At 37.1% G+C, this 12,933-nt stretch overlaps 1 protein-coding gene across 1 annotated transcript in view; it reads left to right on the top strand.

The window, feature by feature from the left end:
* Window positions 1–12,567: 12,567 nt before the first annotated feature.
* LOC136832274 (uncharacterized) overlaps window positions 12,568–12,933 on the top strand; it is a 272,952-nt gene continuing 272,586 nt past the window's right edge. Inside the window, exon 1 of the mRNA XM_067093143.1 lies at window positions 12,568–12,706. The gene's annotated coding sequence lies outside the window, so the exon portion shown is untranslated. The remainder of the gene's footprint in view (window positions 12,707–12,933) is intronic.

The following is a 12,933-nucleotide window of genomic DNA, read 5'->3' on the forward strand; positions in this document are numbered from 1 at the left end:
TAAGCTTAGCTTTTTGCCGTAATATTAATATGAATTATTGCCTGTTGTTAATGCAGATTTTTATCAATGCATTTTGCACAGACGTTCCGCGAAAAAATGGATTTTTTTCCAAGTTCGCTTCTACGTGTTTTGGTCACTTATTCATTAGGATTCTTACGTACAACAAATATAAGTGTAAAATGATGATTCTGTGTTTTTTGCTACTTAGTGGGAAATATGTATGACTTTTCTGTTCAATTCAATAGCTGCAGCGAAAATCCTGAGGAGCTCATCCGGAAACTTAACATTAGAAGTACTTCTTCTTCTTCTTCTTCTTCTTCTTCTTCTTCTTCTTCTTCTTCTTCTTCTTCTTCTTCTTCAGTATGCCGAGTCATAAAACCTTTTCTATTTCATGTCATCTGTCAGTTTTAAAATTAGAGGTGCAGTTCTGAAACGGCAGTGCTCTATCCCCAGTAGCCTATGTCACATATTTCATTAACATTATTCGTTGCGGTAATACAACCTTAACGTACAATTAGCTTATAGAAACCGCTGCAAATATACATGTATATAGTTGGAATGGAAAACTTCCGTAGCAATACGCAAATTATTAAAGCGAATCTATCATCATAGTTTCATATTATCCAGTGTATGGTCCATTTTAACGACTTTACTACAAGTCATGAGTGTTTTTAAGTAGATTTATCCTAAGTTTTCTCCTTTAATATCTTCAGTTTTCACATTTTTTAGTTCCTTGGACACCGTACACAGTGATGGTCTGGGTGCCAGCAGCCTTGCAGTGATTTTTTAATCTTATTGTATCAAGTCTTTATTTAAAGTGTATTAACCCATGTTGTACATGGCTGCAGGAGTCTCTTAAATATTTCGGCTTCGTATTGCATATTGCGACGCAGATGAAAACATAACCTTTGTATCTTATTCTTTATAAATAGGTAAACCATAAAGCTTTCAACCTATCCATTTTTAAATATTCATTTATGAAAGCTGCATTTCTTGGATGGTTATGGACTATTGTCTCATAATTTAGCATCTGATTAATAACCTGTCATATTCAGGCGTCCGTCAGTGAATAATTTTGGTTTCTTCTTATCTTGAAGCCAGTCTGTTTTGATGTAGTTGGGTTTCAAACTTTTTATACCCATCAAACTCTTCATGTCTTCCATTCCTTATTTTGCACTTAATGTCTATGGCCAGGATGAACTTTGTATCGTCCACAAAGAATTTACAACTTACTTCACATTCTTCCCAATACATGACTATTCAACAGTGTAGCCTATATACCAAATACTGTGGGTCTCCCAAGCTGCCTTGTGGTACTCCTCTCTCCAAGTTCTTATTTATTTTCCACTTTAAAAATCCCTCAAGTCAGGTACCTCTGGCACCATTCAACTCCTGTCCATTCTAAGTCTTGCATCATAAGCACTTTAGCTATGATTCAAGAAGTTCCCCACTACTCATATTGTAAATTTACGGTCAATAGATTTATAGAAATCTGCCATTACAGAGCACAATGCTGCGTCAGTGGTCTGTTATTTATTTTACTTATTTTTCTAAGACTATCTGGCTAGTTAGGCACTGACTGACATGATCCTGGTAGCGGTTACACATATCCCTCTTGCTCTGTGTGTCATAACACAACAGATTCATAACAGCTTTCTGTTTGTTTGAAAATGAGTGTATCAATCGCAACAAGCTTGTCTCTTGATTTCATTTTATCAGCTTGCAGGATTCATCATTCGCAAATGTCTAAGACTTTAGTTTAAAAAGTGTCAAATTAATATTTTCCATTTAATATTTCAATATTTAATATGTAATATATCTTATACTTTTTTTTATTTTTTTGTGCATTACTTAGCATTTTTTAATTTCATATTTCCCTGGCTTTTCATCGAATTTCGTAAAAATATTAAAACTATCCAACAGATAGGAAAAAATTTCTTCCAGGGCCAGTTATATTTTTCTATTTCGTGTTAGACTGACAACATGAGTCTCGCTTAATAGTTTATTTATTATTTATTTTGCTTATTCTACTTTATTATTTGCCTAATTCGTTATCTGATACTTCTTTTACATTCGTATTCTTCAAATTTCCATTTATTTTCCCGTAATGGGCCGTTCTTCGTATAACGAACCATATCTCTTATTAGTCAGCCTAAAAATTACTGACATTTACACCTTTCGCCTTTATTATTATTTTTCTTTTCAATTTTCTCTTTTCCCAATTATTGTAATTTTTTTATATATTTCGACCGGGACAATTTTACATTTAAGCTAAAAAAAGGAGAAAGCATTGTACATATTCATGTGTACTTACAAGCTTTATTTTATTTACAATATCCCAATAGCAAATCTTGCTGCGACCACAACGAAAATAATTTAGTCTTCTACAAAGTAATGTAGGTCAATATCTCTTTCATTTCGAGAAATGACTTTTTCTTCGGTATGAACATGAGTCTAGTTTAAATTTACATTAAGGGTAATGATTTCATAACAGCAGAATTTGTGTTCTTGCTTCCTGGGATGTTTATTCCTTGATGCTGTAGACACTTAGACGAGTTGCAGTTTAGTACCCTGTGTCATTTCCCACTATATGGAAATGAAAATTACCCTGTACATATTTGTCTTGCTCAGGGTGGGCCCGACTGGGGAGAGGTGGGGTTGGTTAACAACCCCACTCAATGATGATTTTGAGTTTGTCAGAAATGGACAGTATTTGTTGTTTAAAACTGTATAGAAAATGTTCCCTCCAATGAATCCTCGTATTATTTATTCATCACGCTGAAATTAACTCTTTGTTTTGTTTTTTCTTTCCCTTCCAGCTTGTCTTTTGTCTTTTTTTTCAGATTAATAAACCATAATCTTTATTTTGTTTGCATTATAAAATATTCTCCGGGAAAAATATTTGGTTTGCATATATGACAATATACTCATAGGATGCATACGGTATCTAGTTCAACTTGGTCAAAATGATTAAGCTGGTTAAAATAGTCTTTACCCAACCCTTCAACCAGATGGTCCTCAAGCCATCCCTGTATTGCAGGCAACTGCGGCTGTGCATTGCTTGTCATGGACCATACCTCTCATTAGTCAGTCTAGAAATGACTGACATTTACACCTTTCGCCTTTATTATTATATTTTTTTTTATTTTCCCCTCTTTTCCCAATTATTGTAATTTTTTTATACTTCGACCGGGAGAGTTTTACATTTAAGCTAAAAAAATAAAGGAGAAAGCATTGTACATATTCATGTGTACTTACAAGGCTTATTTTATTTACTATATCATGCTGCGACCACAACGAAAATAATTTACAGTCTTCTACAAAGTAAGATAAGTCAATATCTCTGAAGGTTTTCAGTGTTTGCAGATCGGCATTTCGCCCTATTGATTTTTCATCTTTTTCGTTGGGAATATTTATTACTGAATATTTTATTAGATCTTAGTTGTGTAACTTTCAAAACACCGACAATCATTACCTAGAACCCCTAATGTTTGATTCGAATGATACAGTTTTTTTTACAGAGATGATGCATGCGAGAGTACATTGCTTACTACAAAGAACATTATCATCATTGTTGTCATTGATATTAACATCATCACTTTCGACAAACGAGAACAAATGACGGTAAGCATTGTAACAGGGCCAAGAAAAGACCACCGCGGACTGCGGCAGATATAAAAGGGGCTAACAGGTGTTACAGTAAATATGCCATTACCAGGTCAACGCATTCGGGAGAGCCATACAAAAGCGCGCGCAAACTCGAACACATAAACACGCGAGCGCAAATTTAACACAGATTCCAGAGCTGAGCATCTCATCTACACACAAAGAGAGAAGAAGAAGAAGAAGAAGAAGAAGAAGAAGAAGAAGAAGAAGAAGAAGAAGAAGGAGAAGAAGAAGAAGAAGAAGAAGAAGAAGAGTTTCTTGAGCATCTTTAGAGTAAACCTCTGCGGACGGTTTCGGCAGTATCTTGCTCACTGTTGTGGTCGTTCACGGCCGGTTGTGGTTCTCATCCCCAACAGCTGGCGTGGGTGGTTGGTCTTGCGGTTGCCTGCAAGCTCCGTCAGTGACTCTGTTACGATAAATAATGAATATTGTGCATTGTTTCTAAAGTCACCTTGGTTCCTCTGGGTCTCACTAATAGGTGCAGTCACTAATTACAGCCAAGCTATGACCAGTTGAACTCCTCTCCAAAGCACGTGAGAGCGGGAATCACATCGTATGTTACCGCAGCGCATATACGACGGGCAATAGGATTGCTTCACCATTCTGTGGAGCGAGAGTGTATATACATGCATACGCATATATATATATATACATAGATAGTTATATATATATATATATATATATATATATATATATATATATATATATATATATATATATATATATATATATATATGTGTGTGTGTGTGTGTGTGTGTGTGTGTGTGTGTGTGTGTGTATGTGTGTGTGAAAGAAAAATGAATGAAGAATTTGTCCTCCAAGTTCGAACGCAGATTAGGAGACTGAGAACAGTGCTTCTCTAATTGCACAACCGAAAAGGCTAAGAAGTGGTATCAGGTCATACATAAACATACCTGCCATGATCAGATAGACCTATATATATAAGCCTATATATTTACTATAGCCGAAATAAATCTATTATCACCACGATGAAAAAGAGTCTGCGTCTATAACCTATGACGTCGTGACGCCAGTTTTTCATGTCAATAAATCAGTCAATCACCGTAGGCTGTATAGGCTTATAGTTTGTATCTGTGCAGTGCAACAGCCACAATGTCCTCTTAACAACCTCAGAGCCTGATACTTTCGTCTATGCTTTCCATTGGAAGCATTCAAAGCCGAAAGGAGACAGATAGAGTAATTCTCCTTCCCATTCGAGAATCGAACAAGTGCTGGTTAGAAGACTGAAGTTAGCGTTTAGCTCATTACATCATCATGAAGAATACAGATATAATCTTTTTGCACAAACGGCTCAGATGTCGCAGCTTGATTGCACTGGCCAGTCGGATGTGCTTCCATGTTATCGGTTGTGGAGTCTTACCGTCAATCCGAAGAAAACAGGCTATTGCAGACGGTACGTTTTAGCTGGTCCTTACTTGAAACAGTAACCGCGCCTCGCTGTCGAACTTCTGAGTTCCAGAGGTCTTTTATTCCTCACACCGCTGGGCTGTGGAAGAGTCTCCCAGAGGATGGCGTGCAATTGGCACTTCAAACGTTCAAGCGAGGATGTAATGCATTACTACCCTAATACCATTCTCCTTGCATTTTAATACATTTTTATCTGTTTAGTAATTTATTCATTTTTTTGTTCTCTTTAATAAGTGAGATCACGTTTTTCTCTTCCTTCCTAATGAGCACCATATTCTTTGGAAGCTTGAGTTTCAAGTCAGTGGCTGCTGTGGGCTTGTTCCATTTGAATAGGGTTCATCTTCTGAATAATAATAATAATAATAATAATAATAATAATAATAATAATAATAATAATAATAATAATAACAATAATAATAATAATAATAATAATAATAATAATAATAATAATAATAATAATAATAATAATAATAATAATGAAGACCATGTGCATTTCCCCTACAATGACAGTTGCTGTACAGTTTTTCAAGTTTTCGAAAATTTTATTGTATGAAAAATTTCTGTTTACTTCTCAATATTTTCCCTTAGAAGTATAGTTGAGCACAGATATTCTATAACGGCTTTAGAATCCCTTGATTTTAATTTTGCTAAATGATTTAGAATCATATTATATACACCATTCCAATATTTTTTCAATTTCATAAATTACTCTGTAACATTATTGTAATTATTAGTTTCAGTCAAAAATTTGCCTTTTAATATTTTAAGAAATATGAGGAAAACTTTGATATTATGATCAGCGCTTACAGCCCCCATTATTTCCCATTCACTCCTCAAAATCTTCGAATATTCTGAAGCTTCCAGTAACTGATGGACTTCAGAAAGAGTCTCAGCGATGTTCACCTGGCGTCAAATTGCACGCATTTTCCCAAGATGTAACCGAGTACCGAGACCTTTCACGGAAAAGAGCGGGACGCCATACCTTAAAAACCAACCATAGAATTTTCTTGAAAATAATTTCATCATGTTTCCCACACCCAAATAATTGTTTATGTTAATTCAGTATAACCTAACTTAACCTAGGGACATGGCAAAAACACCGGGGCTGGTGCAATACTGGCATATATCTCAGGAATTTGCCAAATTACGCAACAGAGAATCAAAGAAAAACGAAGCTCACAAGAGACTCATTGCAGCAGTCGACAGAATAACTACAAATAAATCATATCATTAAAAAGTTATTTTTCAAGTTAGACTGATGTCATCAGAAACACTTTCAGCTCTTAACGTGAAACTTCACTTTAAAAAAAAAAAGGAAAGAGAAACAAACTGCATAACTACGTCTTCTTAGAATTTTACCGTAGTTGCTCTGCACTAATCGGTAAGGAAGTGGCAAATAAGTATAAAAAAAATTTCGTCTAGTTTTGAACGAAGTCGCCAGAATCACAATTAATTCAAGACAAAGAAATTGCAGCTTTTGGAACAAATAAACTCGACAAGTAAAGTCTTCTATTCAGTCGTATTAAACCAAATAACAAAAACTGGGAAGTTAAACATAGAGACAAAGTTACCCCTGAACAATCTCGTCTATCTGTTGTAGTCGTATTTCCCGAAATAACAAGACACAAGCGGCTAGAAGCAACGCCATTGCTAATTATAAATAACGCTCCATCTATTTCAGTTGCATTTCACCGGATGACGTAACCTAAGAAGCAAATACTTCGATGGAAAGTTATTTCACAACAGGTCTCATCCCTGTTCCAGTGACATTTCACTAAATGAGAAGAAAACTAACAATTTACGCGTCGATACTAACTCATAAACTCCGATAACCGAAAAGGCAGGTGGGCTGAGTTCCGTTACGAAGAAAAACTTGTTGAACGCGGCGTGTTCCGGTTAACCTTCGCTGTGATCTAGTTTCTTCACCACTTTCAGCGGGGTCTCCCACCGCGCCGGTAATGGATAAACATAACACACGAAGTGATGCACAAGAGAAGCATGTTTGTCTTCTTGATCATGTTTGCTTAACTGTGGATGACATCAAGGTTTACACCTTTTTACCACTAAGCCACCAACAAGGACACAGAACGATTATTCCAACTCGTCCGCACATACATGAAGCTCCCGTCGATTTCAAGGTCCTTCGTTAGTGTGGGATAGTTTTTCCTCATCATGGCGAAGTAATCCTAAATGATTTATTTCCCCACTCGGCTTCCATGAAAAGAACAAGCTGGTATATGGATATTTTTTTTTAATGTCGAGCCGTTTCTCTTTAAATGGGGTGCCTCCATATATGAATAAGATATAAAAGGATAATGGTCATTGTTGCGTTGATAATTTAACTGCTGAATCGTGGATGAGACTCAGTCGATTCCTTTTTCAATATTTAAGATCCCAGTTCGCAAAAAAAAAAAAAAACTGCCCAGTTCGCAATAAAAAAAAAAAAAACTGCTAAATTGTGGATGAATTCTTGTGCATAAAACTTCAACAATAATATCTTCTTCAGGCACCCACACAGATGACTCACCAGCAGCGCGTCGAACTCCCTACACACCTGCAACATTCATCTTTTCTTGAATGCACCGTCTCGCGGTCTGGATGTTGGGGCCCCATCCCTTCCAATATCTCCTTCACCCCATCCATCCATCCATTCTCTCCTCCTTCCTCCTAACACTTCCAACGTGTATATTCTTTTCCCCAACCTATCGTCCTCCAGTTTTTCCACACGACTGAATCATATCAAAACTTTGATCCATCCTTTTACTAACTCTTTTATTATGGTTTTTAAACATCCACACTTCACTTCCATAGAGGAGAGTTGGTTCAACATTTCAACCTTGACTTACGTAGACACTCTAAGTTTCCTCCTAGACTTTTACAAACACACCTTGCTTCCTTTCTTGATCTACCTATACGAGAACTAGGATATACTTTTTTTCTCTCATCCTACTGCAAATTCCTGATTTGTATGCTCATATTACACCAGCCCCTGTTTCTTTGCCATGACCCGAGGTTAGGTTAGATTAGGTTAGAGGTTCGGTTGGGTTAGGTTAGTATCTGTAAGGTAATTTGGGTGTGGGAAACATAATGAGTTTATTTTCAAGAAAATTCTATTGTTAGTTTTTAAGATATGGTGTCCTGCTTGTTTCCGGGAAAGGTCCCGGTACTCGGTTACATCTCGGGGAAAATGCCATCCTACTAGCATCGAAATATTTCTTACGGAGACTTATAAGAAACTACTGCTTCCATTCCCCACCGTCCATTTTAACAGTCACTTACCGGTTATCACTTACCACCTGCTGTAAAGTTCCTTCTCTTGCGAACACTCTGAAGCTTTTTTACTGTTCTCTCAGTCTCTCTTCACTATCCCCAATCGGTACTGTATCCTCTACGAACAGCTGACATTCAGTTCCGCCTTTCTCTTTTCATCCACATTCAACAGTTCCTCAAAATGCCCACTCACTGACCCAGAACTGCATTCTCTTCAGACAGCGTCTCTCCATCTGCAACTTTTGTCCTGAAATCCATTTACTCGTGCATTTTTCTTCTTGTATTTAATTCCTTGAAGAGCAAATCAGATACCATATATTGCTTCATACTGCACCACAGAAATGTACATTCACTGCCCTACGATGTATCATAATTTTACTTTTCTGAATATTTGTAAACAGATCCAAGGTATAGGGCTGCAGCCCCATGCCAGCAGTCATTTGGCGACTTTCACACCTCGCAAGGTGGAAATAGCATCATTTCCTGGCATTCTACAGTAATGAGGATGTAATTGTCATTGGCCCTATTAGAAGAAGCTTATCTGCCAATAAGAGAGTATTTCCTCCCCCAAGGGATTCACAACCCTATCCTTCTGTTCCTTGGGGAGTATTATCGTTTCACCTCAGATTACTGATGTTTCCTGTGAGTGTGCCTACATATATATTTTGAATAACCACAGTGACCTCTGACTTCTGAATACGCTTGTCAATACAAAGCTCAAACTCCTAATGAAGAGGGTCAAGTGGTTAACTCTGACCTCTTTCTGACTTATGGGGAGCGGGTTCGAATCCTGCCGAGGGCGTCAGTATTTCTTCATTTCTTTCGACACTTGGATTTTAGGTTCCGTAGTGACAAGCATATCTGAAATGTGTTTAGAAACCGAGACGTTAAGTGTTCTTTGCGGTTATTATAAATACATATGTATTTGGTAAAAAGTGACGAGTAGATAATGTGTATGTATATATACATATATATTTATATTTATATATATAAATATGTATACAGTATATATATATATATATATATATATATATATATATATATTTATATACACATATGTATATATATGCATATAACAATATACTGTATATATGTATATACATACATACACACACACACACACACACACACACACACATATATATATATATATATATATATATATATATATATATATATATATATATATATATATATATATATATAGAAAGAATCATCTCTGACCTAATTCTCACTTCTGATTTCACGGAAAGTCCACAAGTCTGAGAACTTCGAATCCGAGAGAGGCCGTATAAATTCCGAGCGGCAAACTTTTGTTTACGCGATGAATATTATCATCACGATGCAATGCTGTCTGCTGTTCTTTCTAGTTCTCTAACTTGACTCTTTCTTCACAAATTTCCAAATTAGTAAAACTTATCGCTATTTGCCGTATATGCATAAAGTTTTCGTATAATTTCGTCCCGTGACATGCTCAGATTATCGAAAGCTATCCGGAATAGCGAGGTTTCACACTAGATGTGCGTGTATACATGTGTGTGTGTGTTTCAGAATTTCATTCTTAGTTTTGAGATGGTGTCTACTTCGTTCTGGTGCGGTTAAATTCGAGCAAATTGCTTTTGTTAAAACAATTTACTAACAGACAGATAGAAGGAAATAGAAAAACGGTCGGAAGTTAACAGAAATGAAAGAAAATTAAAGTTTCCCCAGAAAGAACACTGTTTAGTTTTCTGTAAAAGAAAACTATTGTGACGGTTTTGTCCGTCCGCACTTTTTCTGTCCGCCCTAAGGTCTTAAAAACTACTGAGGCTAGAGGGCTGCAAATTGGTATATTGATCATTCACCCTCCAATCATTAAACATATCGAATAGCAGCCCTCTAGCTCCAGTAGTTTTTATTTTATTTAAGGTTAAAGTTAGCCATTTTCGTACTTCTGGTACCACTATGAGTACCAACAAGACATGCCAGCAACGGACTATGGCTGAGTTTCATGGGCCGCGGCTAAGAGTTTCATGGGTCTTTATCTTAACCTGAGTTTTTATCTTGCCTACTGCTTTTATTACAACTACTATTACTTTTTCCTTATAAACTTCTAATACTCCCTTCCTAATCATTCATTATGTGACTGTTCAACTTCTCTGCTTTGAACGCCTCTCATATTACGATCCGGTATGATTAGAATTCCTTGTTGACCTTCGTTCATTAGTCAGTCCAGTGATGTTGCCTGCATGTTAACTGACCAACTGGCAACGCATTCAGTGAATTTCGATAACTGTTCTTTCATGACTGTTCCAGTCCGTAAGCCATTTTTGGCATTTTTGGGACTTATTTAGTGCTAATTTCGAGACAACATTATTATCACCACCGGACCTCTGTACAGAATGTGATACAGTGTAACAATAGGGCAAGAGCATTTGGTATGACTTAGAACGAAGAATTTGAATGTATGTAGTTATTTGATTTGTGGAACTACTGATGCGCAGACTGAACCAAATCTTCACCATAAACCCCATCCTCCCCCCCAAAGAAAACTGTTGAGTGGAGTACCACAAGGCAGTGTCTAGGACCTACATTGTTAAAAATAATATGCCATAGAATTACCATGGATTATGTTAAACAGTTTTTCTTCACAAATAGTCAGACGTGCCTGGTATGGGTAACGATGGAGATATCATGTTCATTGATGAAGAGCGTAAAGACTTAGACGGAAAAAGACTGAAATTAACTATGGAAAAACAGAACGTTTGTTATTTATGATAAAAAAGAAACCTAAAGTAGACCGGTATGGAAGCCGCGAAAATAAAGTTATAAAGACGTTGGGAATTCTCTCCGTTATTCCCCACAAACACTTTAATATAAAAATCTGTCGAAAAGTAGCAAAAAGAGGATCCGGCACTTTCAGAAAAGTGGTTTAAAAAGTCTAAATGACGGTGAGTTAACAACGCCCGTGCACTATTATTTATTCACATTGTTAGTCTGTTGTTACCGTCTTTGAAATGGTATAACATACTTAATTACTTTCTGGAGAAATTGCAATGCTTATTTAATGAGGGGACCACTCTATCAAAGCTATCTGTTGAAGCAAGTATAGAAAGTAAAATATGTTTAGACCTAAAATGTGTAGCATGAAACCAGAATATTTCAGAGACCCTTTAGAAGGGAATTCAGATTGCCAATATGCAACTTAAACTGAAAGAATACAAAAAATGAAGGACTAATGATTTTATTTTGATAACATTTTCCGCACTGAATTCTCTATAAGATGTCTATACATAGTTTCGTAAGGTCTCTGGTGTCACTACACATGAACATGGGCCTACATGAAACTAACGAACACAAAGGGGTCCCTCTAATGCTCTTAATGAGGACTGGTAGGAGGGCCTCCCAAAATAAACACGGTTGATGAAGATGGAATAAAGTGGAACATTCACGGACTTCAACTTTAGATCAGAGTGAACATTACCTTAATCACCGTGTCCCTTATCACTCAGCGCAGCGTACGTCTTTTATTTACTTAAGAGCTTCAATACAAGGTGTTCATTATAGTCTCACTGGTATTACGTTTAATGTTTCAAGGATTTCTGATACACGTAAGATGTTGTCTGATAAGGCCCAAATGGCATGGCGGAAGCGGTTGGTCACTATAATGGATGGGCAATAATATACCTCGTAGTAGTAGTAGTAGTAGTGGTAACCATGGCAACCAAACTCAACAGATGTCATTCATTGCAAGCGTGTGAAACGAATTTGGAAATGCTCTCGTTAATAATACCACAGCCGCTGCGCTATGTCATATTGATACCTAGTAGTTGATTACGCTTGTTAACGAGTTGGAAAAAACTATTTTACGCTGTCCGGGAATGAATGCGAAGGCGGCCAACTGACGTTGGATTTTAGGGCGGGCGGTACAAAGGCAGAGTCCCCTGGTGCGAGCCAACTGAGTGATCCTTCTGGCTTCTTCTACATAACCAGTCTCAGTGTAGAGTTGGTGCTGTTGGTACGAGGTTGTGTTCGGTCGAGCTCTCGTCCCCCAAACGTGGGGTATCGTTACCCCACATATCTGTCTGTGGCTTGATAGGTGCTTTGTTACTTGACTAAGTCCCTTGAACGGGAAGGAAAAGTTGATGTTTAATAATGATGCCAGTGCGGTGATGATAGTGTCGGTTGTCTTGATATGAAACAAGACTTTTCTTAAACAAGATCGCAATATTTTTTTGTCTTTATTTGGCGAGAGGAGAGAGAGGCACAAGTGGAACCACCACCTCACCTGAGGACGACCATCGCTTTACTTCCTCCTCTGGAATAAACTCGTCGGCGACATCAGAAGGAAGGTCAGAGAAAGGTAAGACATTGGGTCATTGTCCTTTTACGAATCCCCACATATTGATTTGAATACGCACTGACAGAAAATGTTATGTTTGTGTTGTACAAGACATGCTTCGGGATAGAAACTCCCCCTCCCCCCCGTGTTCATTGACCTCCGTATTTGGCAGTCAAGGTTGGTTAGGTTTCTTGGTTACCTGGGCGGATTTTTGTTCATTGGTTTTTATCAATGTATGTGTGCGTGTG

This window comes from Macrobrachium rosenbergii, chromosome 49 (assembly GCF_040412425.1).
Source record: "Macrobrachium rosenbergii isolate ZJJX-2024 chromosome 49, ASM4041242v1, whole genome shotgun sequence".
Classification (NCBI taxonomy): domain Eukaryota; kingdom Metazoa; phylum Arthropoda; class Malacostraca; order Decapoda; family Palaemonidae; genus Macrobrachium; species Macrobrachium rosenbergii.